This window comes from Acomys minous, assembly GCF_964271855.1.
Source record: "Acomys minous genome assembly, chromosome: 8".
NCBI classification, from domain to species: Eukaryota; Metazoa; Chordata; class Mammalia; order Rodentia; family Muridae; genus Acomys; species Acomys minous.
The window spans coordinates 75,290,595-75,302,800 of NC_140489.1; the positions used below are offsets into that span (position 1 = coordinate 75,290,595).

At 34.9% G+C, this 12,206-nt stretch overlaps 1 long non-coding RNA gene across 1 annotated transcript; it reads right to left on the bottom strand.

The window, feature by feature from the left end:
• Window positions 1-6,765: 6,765 nt before the first annotated feature.
• LOC311602735 lies at window positions 6,766-9,884 on the bottom strand. The gene is made up of 3 exons (XR_014780826.1): window positions 9,841-9,884; window positions 8,101-8,172; window positions 6,766-6,815 (listed from the first exon to the last, which is right to left on the bottom strand). It is a non-coding gene; the product is annotated as an uncharacterized lncRNA (long non-coding RNA).
• Window positions 9,885-12,206: the final 2,322 nt, after the last annotated feature.

A 12,206-nucleotide genomic window follows, 5' to 3' on the forward strand; every position in this document is an offset into this window, starting at 1 on the left:
AGTGGGCTGCCTTGCAATGCTGTCACCACTGTTTAGCACGAGGGATTTTTAGTTTTCTCCTTTACTCTTGTTTTGAAATCCAATTTTTAGGAAAAGCAACCAAACATTCTTTAAATGAATAATTTATAGATATTTTTAATATTAACATCTGGTCTTGGTCAAAATGGAAGTGACACAAAATATTAAAATAGTTGTAACAACTACTGAATTCTAGTTAAGTACTTAAAAACATTGCTGACAACATTGTGGAGATTTACCAAAACAGACAGACAGACAGACAGACAGACAGACAGACAGACTCTAGCTCTTCTGACAAAATAAAAAAACTTGGCAATGGAGGAGGGAAATTGTCAGCTGTGAACTGATCACAGATCCTCAGTTCTGACATTTTGTAAGAAAACCTACAAATCATGACTTCAAAGGACTGGTTCTTTCTCTTAAATGTTCTTATGATTACATATAAAGAAACATCAAATTAATATTTTTATAAAATTAATAGATCTAAAAATGGTGAAAGAAAATTAAAACTGCCTTGTTAATACTCATTTTTAAAAAATATGGAATGGTAAAAACAAACAAACAAATAAACAATTCTGAAGTTTGGTGTGTGTTCGTACATATACAGACAGGTGCATGTGAGTGTGGAAGTCAGGGTCAACATTGAGTGTCTTCCTCTGTTTAGACTTTGTTTTCTAAGGCAGGTCATTCAGGAGCCTGGAGCTCATTGGTTTGGCCAGACTATCTTGCTGCAATGTCCCAAGGATCTTCCTGTCTCTGGGATTATAGACAAGAACCTCACTTAGCTTCTGATAAAAATCCAAGGGATCTAAACTCAGGTTCATATGGTGGTATGGCAAACATATTGACACACACCCCCTTTGCTGCTAAAATGAAGCAATCTTAATTTTTATATAAATCCTTTTCACTGTCAACATATGACATATCAACCTAAAGTCTTTAACAACAACCCTTTCCTGGAGAAACACCAAAACTGTGTAAAACCTAAAGTGGCATACATGTGTGTGTGTGTGTGTGTGTGTGTATGTGTGTGTGTGTGTGTGTGTGTGTGTGTGTGTGTGTGTGTGTGTGCACGGGCGCATTGTTTGTATAGCAAAGATGTGCAAAGGAATAAATAAAATAATTTAGGTATTCAGATGTCTTCCTGTCTTTATTATACTACTGCATACATGGGACACTATAGTCATGTGACTCCCTTGGCATGGTCTCTAAGTATCCATTCAGATCTGTCACTCACAAACTCTACAGCACAACCTAATTAATATCTGCCCTTGAGACTACTCAAAAGTGGGGTCCTACTCCCTAGATCCAATGAATAAATTCTCCAGAATCATACCTGCAGACTTACAAAGAGCTAACATCAAGATTGCCTTAGTCCTAAGAAGCCCACTGTGATTCCTTCACTCCTTTCCGAAGCTTTGATATTGGACTAAAGAGGCCCAAGAAGAGCACCTCCTTACATACGACTGTATGAGCCTGTGTTCCTATAATCGTAAGAGCTTTCATTGAGCTGTTATCACTACCAATAATGTAATTCTTAATCCAAACAACAAAGCACTGCCTATATAATCAGGTATCATGCTGCTTTTAGTAGACGGGCTTTTGTCATAGCTCTTCACGCAAACTGATGCTTAGAAATTACATGGCATGTTAATTCTATTCACAAGTATCAATGACTGTCATCTTCAAAACTGTGGAAAAAGAAACAGTGCAATTGGTTCTATAGTCAGCTTTTAAAAGATACAGATCTAGCTGGGCACAGTGGTGCACGCCTGTAATCTCACCACTCGGAGGCAGAGTCAGGCAGGTCTCTGAATGGGAGGCCAGCCTGGTCTACAAAACTAGTCCAGGACAGCCAAGGCTACACAGAGAAACGCTGTCTGGAAAAAACAAACAAACAAACAAAACAAAAACAAAAACCCCAAGATATATATTCATAAGCAAATGTATTCAATTTTGAATGTCTTAAGTTTCAGAAAAATAAAATTCTTCAAATTCCTAGTCATAGTCACTTGATTAAATTCTTATTAATTTTGACTTGGGTTGTAAGAACAACTTCTTTCTAAATTGAACATTCTCTTGAGAACTTTTTCATGGGTTTCAAACCTATGAATAATGTATGTAGGTTAGAAGGTTAGGAGAGATACAGAAAAGACATAATTCTATTGTGTTCCTTTAAAAAAGAATAAAATTCCTCAGATATTAGATTTGAATAAGCCCTTAGACATCATCTGATTTTATTCTCAACTTTTATAGCAGAGAAAGCCCACAAAGAGATCACCACTGCTTACTGCCGGAAAGCCACGTTACTAGTCTTCCCATCGTGCCTTCTGTCTTGGACACAAAACAGGCACTTCAAGTCCCAACTAAGTCACAGAGATGTGGCCTTTAGAAACTGTCTTTTTAATACTTTAGCTTATTCATTCATAAACAGAATAATTATAGTATGTGCCCCATAAAATAGTGCCTGAAGAAATATTGATCATGTCACATACACACAGAAATATAAATACACTGAAATGTGTATCCATTCTCTCTCTCTGTCTCTGTGTCTCTGTCTCTGTCTCTCTATTTCTCTCATACACACAAACACACACACACATACACACACATGTTGTTTGCATGAGTAGTTCATCATCTCTCCATTCAAAGCATAATTTCTGAGGTTAAATGTTTGAGTACCCAACTCACAAATAGGTTTAATTTACTTATTTATAAATTAATTTATAACTGGGTAGAGATAGTAGAATGTAAATGATTTGTTTAGGGAAAGAGCATAATTTTAAAATCAGAGACAAAAAGAATTCTGTCCTCTATTTTAAAGAAGGTAACTTGTGTTGTAATGTTACTTGAGCAAGCAATAATTAATAATACAGATTAATAAAGAAGCCCTTCAGTCCTGCTTTCATAAAGTACACACAATATGACTAACCCTACGCTAGGTACATAATTATGGAACTTCAGAAAATGAAGCAAAAGAGGGTTTAGAGCATGAAAAGAAAAATGGCAGAGAAATTGTAACTCTGCAATTGAACTTTTATGTGGGAAAATAGCAGACTGTAGTACAGTCCAGACATTTATTTGGCTTTCTCCATGATGGATGTAGAATACAATATAATTGATTTAGCAGCAGACATCAACATAAAGTTCATAAAAATACCTATATTTTATATTGTATTCCATCACGTTATTATTAAGGTCAGTGGTTAACAAAAAGACAAGGCATACATAGTCTGGAGTGCCTGTCTTTATTATTTTTTAAGAAAGCAGATAGATGAATTGGACAACATCAGTCCTAACTTCCTTGAAGGATTACTGCTACTCTCCATAACACTGTATTTTTTTGTTTCTTTATAAGGCTTATATAAATATGTTCACATTTAATCACTGTCTAGACAGGATATTATTCAGATTTTCAATTGCATTGATATGGAATAGAACCAAATAATAATTTTAAATGTCATGATTTTTAAGAACAGATTGTTTACGATTAATAAATACCTAACTTAAAAGATTACCAATAAATAAAATACATATATATGTAAACTTATAATTAAAATAAACACTTAGTTTTAAGATACTTAAATGATTACATCTGATTAGTAATTTATGTAGTTTAAAGAGAAATATTTTAATAGAAAAGCAGAATGTATTTTTACTTTACAGCTTTAACAGAACTTTCTTGTATCTTTTACAGTGATTTTAATATTTTTATTGAACTGAAACAAGTGCATGGACTGGACCTAGGGCCCCCTAAACGTATGTAGCCAATGATCAGCTTAGTCTTCATGTGAGTCCCATAGTAAGGGGTGCAGGATCTGTCTCTGACATGGACTCTGTTGCTTGTTTTTCGATTACTGGTCCCTCACTGAGTTGCCTAGCCAAGCCACAGAGGAAAAGGACAAACTCAGTCCTGATGAGACTTGATGTGCTGGGATGTGGGGGTCCGTGTGTGTGTGTGTGTGTGTGTGTGTGTGTGTGTGTGTGTGTGTGTGTAGGGTTCCATTTTCTGAGGAGTAGGGGATGGGTAAGAAAGGGAAGAGGGAACAAGAGTGAGACCGGGAGGACAGGAAAGAAGGAGCTACAATCTGGATGTAAAGTAAACAACAATAAGAACAACAAAATATTCTTATAACGTCATGATAGATAATCTGAAAGAAGGAAGAGTCAGAACATCTGTAATGGATAGCCACAAATAATGTGCATTAAAAATAGATAGGCAAGCACATTGCTTTGACAGAAGGTTTAATAACACATTTTAGAAAAGGTGGCTACAGTATAATTATGGACATTTCACAATGGAATTTATTATCATTATCCTCACTGTTGAAAATCAGACATCTACATAGTGTTTGTCCTTGAAGGCACTTGCAGAAAACAGAATGCATTTCTTCAATTAACCTGCTCAGTCTCTACTGGCTGGAAGATAAATATAGATATTAGGATAATAAAATGTGTTTGCAAAAGAAAACCTCATTCTAGTTTCAATTAAATCGCGTAAAACTAAACTCAAATGTTTTTTTGATGGCTTTTTATCATGCAATTTCTCTGCCTCCAGCCTGAAGAGTTGATCAAGGAAAGCTTAATTATCTTTGTGACCTACACAGCCCAAATAGCTCTGCTTTTTAAAAACCATTAATTTGAACCTACAGTATATAATTAATGTCTGTATATTATAACCACATTTTAAAACATCATTTTAAAGACAGCATAAAAAGAATTGCTTGAATGAAGGACTTTGTCAGTTATACTCTTCCAATTGTTCTAAAATCTTATTTACATAAGCCTTCCTATGCTTATCAATACACATAGCATATACACATTAAGTTATTGAGATTCCACATTGCAGGTCATTTTGAAATATTGTGAGCAGAGTTTAATAATTTGTAGAAATAAAAAATAAAAGTATTTTCCAGAGCTGAAGAATGAAGACACTAATCATCAAGTCCAAAGATGTGAGTTTGATATCCTGGACCCAAATATTGGAAGGAGAGAACCAATTCCTTCCACATGTACACTATGGTGTGGTGTGGGGTATGTGTGTGTCTGTGTGTATGTATGTGTGTGTGTGTGTGTGTTTGAACATACATATTAAGCATGTACATGCAACTAAAATGTTTAAGTTTGATTTTATGCTTTAATTAACCAATAATACATATGTTCTACCTAGTGTTCAAATGATTTCTTAACTAATATGTGATTTAAGTCATCAAATACACATGTCTTGGAAAATAAGGCTAAATTACACAATTAAAAAAAACCTGTTACTTTTTCCCTCAACTCATATGAAATGAATTCAGAGATCACGCTGTCTAGGATGACTTAGGCTAAAGGGGCTTTCCAGGTTAGTTTTGTGAAAGACATAATCATTTAAGCATGTGTAAATGACTGGAAATTAAGAGCAGGAGCAAACAACTCTCATCCATGGTGCTGATCTGGGAGTGATTTGGGGGTAGCTATTGGGTATTAACAGTCTCCGAGGCCATTGTGTATAGACCTCACTCTAATAACCAGCAGGTTGTAACCAGGACATAAACTACAGGATTTGATCCCAGGTCTATGGGGTGTGCTCTGAGTCTGTCCTCTTGCCATAGGTGGAGATATATTCCCAAAAGACACTGAAAGTACTGCTTAGGCTTTATGGTAAAGAGGAAAATATACCATTGTTCCTAACTTTAAAGGTTCATCTATATAAGTATATCAGTTACCTAGACAGAGAAATACTGCCCCCAGAGAGCTGTGTATTCTACAAACACAAGAAAATATGTAAAGCTGTTAAAAACCAATGTTCTCCTTGGATATTATCCAGTCTTGCCTCTTGGGAGCATTTTCTTCCACAACAGTCCTCTTGGCTGTTGTCCATCCCTTGAGCTTGCCCTACTTTACTCTGCAGGAAACCTTATCTTCCATGCTTTGTTCTGTGTGTCTTGTCTGGGTTCTTTCAGTGGAGATCAGGAGGACAGGGGAACTGTAGGGAGTTCAGAATGGGATCTTCTTTTACTGTGTTATCATAATTAATGTTTCATGTAACGACATAGGTTTATGTATCTATGGTAGAACTTGTGGTAAGTAATTTCTGTTTATTCCAAAGTTTTCTTGCAAGAAAATGTGTTGGTTTGTTTAAGATGGGTCTTACTGGATAGTCCTGGCTGTCCTGAAACTCACTATATAGGTGAGACTGGCCTTAAACGCATAGAGATCTGCCTGACTTTTCCTCCTGAGTGCTGAGTTAAAGGGTTTTAGATACCGTAGTACATTATTTTATGCTTACCTCCCATTTATATTTTGTCCAACAAAAATAGTTCACTTTTCATGAAGGTAATATTTCTGTAATGGTCTCTATCCAAGAGAAATATAATCAACAAATGTCATATTGTTTAATTATTCAACTATCTTATAAAATACATATTAATGCCATTTTCAAATGAAGAAACAGAATATCAGATAACCTAACTAACTTATTTGGGAACATAAAATTTGCATATGAGCAAAAGACAGTGGGTCTCCATTATCTTGTTTCAGTACTCAACAGCTTTGCCACATTGTCTTTCCACTTCTAACAATTTCAGTCTAAGATGAGAGTGTGTAAGGCAATATAACATGTGCTGCTTTAACCAATATTAAATAAATATCCAATGTTAATAACAGTTAGAGTGTCAATGATTTGTTATGGTGATTAATGTTGACTTTCAGATTGTTGAGATCTAGAGTCACATGGGGGACAGGATTCTGTGCATATATGTGGGACATTTTCAGATTAGTTGAGATGGTGCCATTCTGTGGGCTGTAATCCTAGACTGCATACCAACAACAACAACAACAAAAAAAGAAAGTGAGTTAAACACAAGCATCCATTGCTCTTTTCCTGACTATGATGCTCCTGCCTCCAAGATTTCCCCACCATGAAAGACAGTCTCCTTAAAATGTGAGGCAACTTAAATATTTCTGGGGCTTCCCTCAGTATATTTTATTACAGCTACAAAAATATAACTCAGACATATTAGCTTAAAAACACCTAATATAAAGTCCATAGTACAATCTATAAGACCATATTATATCACCATATATGCCATAAGCATAAGTTTTGATTGTGTGCCAAGTATATGCAAATTAAACACTATTTAATGTCACTATTAAGATCCAGATTAAAGTTTTCTTACAAATGATAATCAAATAAAGAAACAACAATGATTAATCCTGATAACTATGTTGGATTTATTATATATATATTATATAATGCATATGATATATATAGTAAATTACACTATAGCATTATAGTTAGCAGTTTATCTGTGATTTTTCACCAATCTTAATATAAATTCATTTGTGTAATCAATGGCAATATCTTATTTTGTCTTTATCTAGTTACTTGAAAAATACATGGACTAAGAAATATTGCCCAAGCCAGCTGTGGTGGCACACACCTTTAATCCCAGCACTCAGAGAGGTAGAGGCAGGCATATTGCATCCTGGTCTACAAACCAAGTCCAGGTCAGCCAAGGCTACACACAAAGACTCTGTCTCAAAAAACAAAACAAACAAATATATATATATATTTTATTTGCCAAATCCAAATCCTCATAGTGTAAGTATATATCTATTGAGATCTGCCCAACTGCTTAAAGTATCTAAAAGACTTCAGCCAAAAGGTTGTGTAATTTACAATCTAATATTGTGTTTCAAATATTTATATAATTTTAATCGCTCACCTTCTTAGGAGAACTATTAACTATATAGCATATTTGACACATTTTGACAAGAGCTAGTCATACTAATACATAAGACATATAAAGGAAAAGGTTGTGATTTTGTAATTCACCAATATTTAGATTGATATCTGCCATATGATTTTTTGATTATCCATTCTTCAGTTGAACTAACAAATTGAGGAACAATTGGTAAATCCATTGCTTTTTAAAATTTTTATCCAAATACTGTGTTTGGATAAAACTCTACCTATTAGATTTTTTTGTCAGTATTTATAGATATGTTTATTTTTATCATATGACTTTATTATATCTATTTTTCAACATATACATTTATATTATTACACATAAATTAAAAAATAGTTTTTAGGATCACCTTAAGCTCTGGGGCCAGGATCCTGGTAACAGGAACAGGCAGCCACTTGAGGGGCACAGTGAATCATTTAACCTAAAAGGAAATAAGAGTGATGTTAAGTTGATGGAGCATTCTCTAATATGCATTTTTTCACATTTTTACATGATTAGATATTAATGTATTCTATGCCACTGAAACAGTCTACCGAGTAAAGCTGACACATCTGAATTAAGTTCAGAATACATCTTGCTTTCAATAGCTTTGTACTTGTTTTAATTTCTGTTTGCTTCAGGCTATGTCCGTTTCCCTTGCTTTATACCAAACTCTGATTTACCTTTGAAAACAGTGTTATTGAAGTGTAAATCATGGCATCTATGTTCCTGAAGTTAAGAGTTCCCATCTTAGATCATAAAGACCCATTCTTAAAAATGTGAACTTCAACACCATGGGGCACAACTAGATGTGATAAATGACAACAGATCCACTCTCAGATATTTGTATGTAGATTTCCAAAAGAGACAAATATATCTACGTGTCTTTTAGTCTTTCAACTATTTTGTGTTGTTAAGTGATAAAATTCTGTACTTAGTAGAATGAATCTACTCAACTTGTAAGCAACAACATTAGCAATGTAACCTGGTAGTGACTGAACATTTAGTTTGCCTAACAAAAATGGGTTTACTAGCTGTATAGTGGTGGCCCATGCCTTTAATCCCAGCACTTGGGAGGCAGAGGCAAGTGGATGTCTGGTTTTGGCCAGCCTGGTCTAAAGGCTACACAGAGACACCTGTCTCAAATACAACAAACAAACAAACAAAACACCACAACAAAACAACAAAAAATGGGCTTTTTGGTAGAATGATTAGTGTGATTCATCTAGTAATGTATTATTAAAAAGGAAAGAGACAACTGTCAGGAAAACAGGGTAAAAGGTTGCTGAACAGATTGTAATAGAAATCAATATTTTAATTGAATCAAATTAAAAAGTAGTTAATGTTACATATAGTTATTCAAAAATGAATCAGTGTTCTCCCACACTAAGTTGGTCCTGTGATGGTTAATGCTCATTATTAACTTTACAAGACCTAGAATCACAGAAAAGTTGTCCTTTTTGTATTGTCCATGAGGGAGCTGATTCAATCTATGTCCTGCGTCCCAGAGTGAGTAAAAAAGGAGAAAGTAAATTGAGAACAAACATATCTCTCTCTCTCTCTCTCTCTCTCTCTCTCTCTCTCTCTCTCTCTCTCTCTCTCTCTCTCTCTCTCTCTCTCTCACTCTGCTTCCTGAATATGGATACAATGTGATCAGCTGACTCATGCCCCTGTAGCCATGTTTCCCACAGCCACTATGGGCTGTGTGGCCTCAAACTGTGAGGACAAATAAGCCCTTCCTTAGTTACTTTAATCAGGCATATTGTGATAGCAACAAGAGAAGCAACTACTAAGGGAGCCAATACCAGGGCTAACCACTGTTGTTGAAATATGTCATATGCCTCATTCCTGATCAGTATCATGTTTCAGGCCTCCATTTATTTTTAGGTATGTAAGTAATGTTATTTCCTGACTGACCTACTTACAGACCATTTTTCATATTGCCTTGTCAGAATATTCTTCTTTGTGTAAGTTGTCCCTCAATACTTTGAAGCACTGTACTTATTTAATCTTTCAAAGTTAACTATTCAATCTCATTTTTTGGTGACATCTTGGTGTTTTTCAGACTCACACTTTGTTCAGCATTCTTACTCAGAATTGAAGACATTACCTTTCATTTCGACAAGAAATGTGATTGCACACATTTTGCTCGACCCTTGCACACAGAGTGTTCTAGCACCGAGGATCAGCATGTCTTCTACAATTGTGTGCCATTTTTCTGTCATACCTTATTCGGGGTATCTTTTTTGCTGTGTAACTCATTCTTTCTATGCCTGGCAAACAGCAATATTTTATTCTATACTCAGTTCACATCTTTTCTTTGGACTACACAGTTTAAAATAATGACTAATCTTCCTATTACTGCCATTCAAATACCTGACTTCTTAATGTTATGCAGAAACTTAATCCTCCAGCAACTACAATAAGGCAAATATTAAACTTGGCCAGGTCTTAAACATGTTACATAAATTATCACACTAAAGCCTGACTAGGTCAGTTTTATTATCAGACACACCATGATTTTTTTTCTTTTTTCTCATTTGAGCAACATCACTCATGCTAGACAAATACCCTATAGTCCTTCAGCCCCAACTTGCCATTATATTTTGAGAAGAGGTATTACTGTGACTGGGCAGTTATTAGGCTGCCTTTGAGACTAAGATCTCCCTACTTCAGGCCCCAGAGTAGGTGGAATCACAGGCCTATGGCACCAGGCTCTAGTACATATTTGTTTTATAGAGGAACATAATTATTAAATAAGAAATATGACATGATTACTGTTAAAAGCTCCAGTGAAAAAGGCAGAGAACATTTAAGAAAAGTGAGTCTTTTCTTAAAGGGAATGAGGAAGGGTTTAAGGAAGTTAAAAAAATCTAGAAAACAAAATCCTTAGTGATGCAATATCAATGAAGATTTACTACACTCTCATCAGTAGACTGAGAGAATCAAATGGCTTAAAGAAATTACAAAAGACTTCAGTTAAATTTGAATACAAAAGAAGCAACACAAAAAGGAAGAGACATATAAATATTACAGGATATTTGTTATTGTTATAATATAAATATAATCTGATGGAGAAAGATTTAGGGATAAAACAGAAAGGATAAGATGAACCATTTGCTATCACAACAGCTGAGGAAAGAACATGAAGAAAATGAGCAAACAAACAAACAGGCAAACCGGAACAGAACACTATACACATCCATTTGACTCTAAGTATAGAAAAGGAAAATCAAGTAGGAACATAGGAAAAAATGGCAGCAAAGAAATTCCTGATCTATGAAGTAGTGAGTCTCAGAAAAAGTAGTGTTATTTTTGAAGTTCTAAAGAAAAATGTCAGCCAAGATATTCATATCCACTGAAATTTTCATTCAAAAGGGAGGGATCAATGCTTTTTTATAAAATAGAGAGATAGGTGATAGATAGATAGATAGATAGATAGATAGATAGATAGATGATAGATAGATGATAGATAGATAGATAGATAGATGATAGATAGATAGATAGATAGATAGATAATAGATAGATAGATAGATAGATAGATAGATAGATAGATAGATGATAGATAGAAACAAGAAAACAAAGTAGTAAATGTATCACTTGCAATGCTACCTTGTAAGAAATGCTAAATAAATTCATCAGAGATGTCTTAGTTCAGGCTCTATTGCTATGAAGAGATACTACAACCATGAAAACTTTTATGAAGAAAGCATTTCATTGGGCCTGGCTTACAATTCCGAGGTTTAGTCCATTATCATCAAGGCAGGAAGCATGGGCACATGCAGGCAGACCTGGTTCTGGAGAAGTCACTGAGAGTCCAACATTCAGATCCAAAGGCAGCATAAATAGTGATACTATGCTTGGCTTGAGCATCTCAAACCTCGAAGCCCAACCCCAGTGACACACTTCTTCCCACAACACCACACCCCCTGCAGTGCCACTCCTTATGAGCCTATTGAAGCCATTTTTATTCAAACAATCACAAGAGACATTAGAACATTCGTAATTCAGAAACTGACTTATTAAAGAAAGAATACTATAAAATGCTGGAAGAGGATAAGATGTTTCATTTTTATCATTGTTAATTGATTTAAGAGATACTGGATTTAGTCAGAATGATGACAATGTACAGGTTAAATGGGATCTATGGTAGAGACTTATGAGGGATGAGAGGAAAGAGCAGTAAGGTTCCAGTGAGTTATGGTATTATCGAAAGCTGGCTGACATTAATTATAAGTATATATTACAAACTCCAGGACAAACAACTCAGAATTTTTGAAAGGAAATTATTCGAAAGGCTGAAGTAATAAAATTTCGAGTGAAATTGATGCCTGCTTTGAAAGGAAGTATCAGTTTTCTACAAAAGCTGGGTGTATCAACCAGGTTCCAAGGCTGGAGTAGTCAGCTAGCAGAAAACAATTACAACTAGTGTGTGTGTGTGGACACTTTTTGTTTTGCTTTGATATTTTTTGCCTT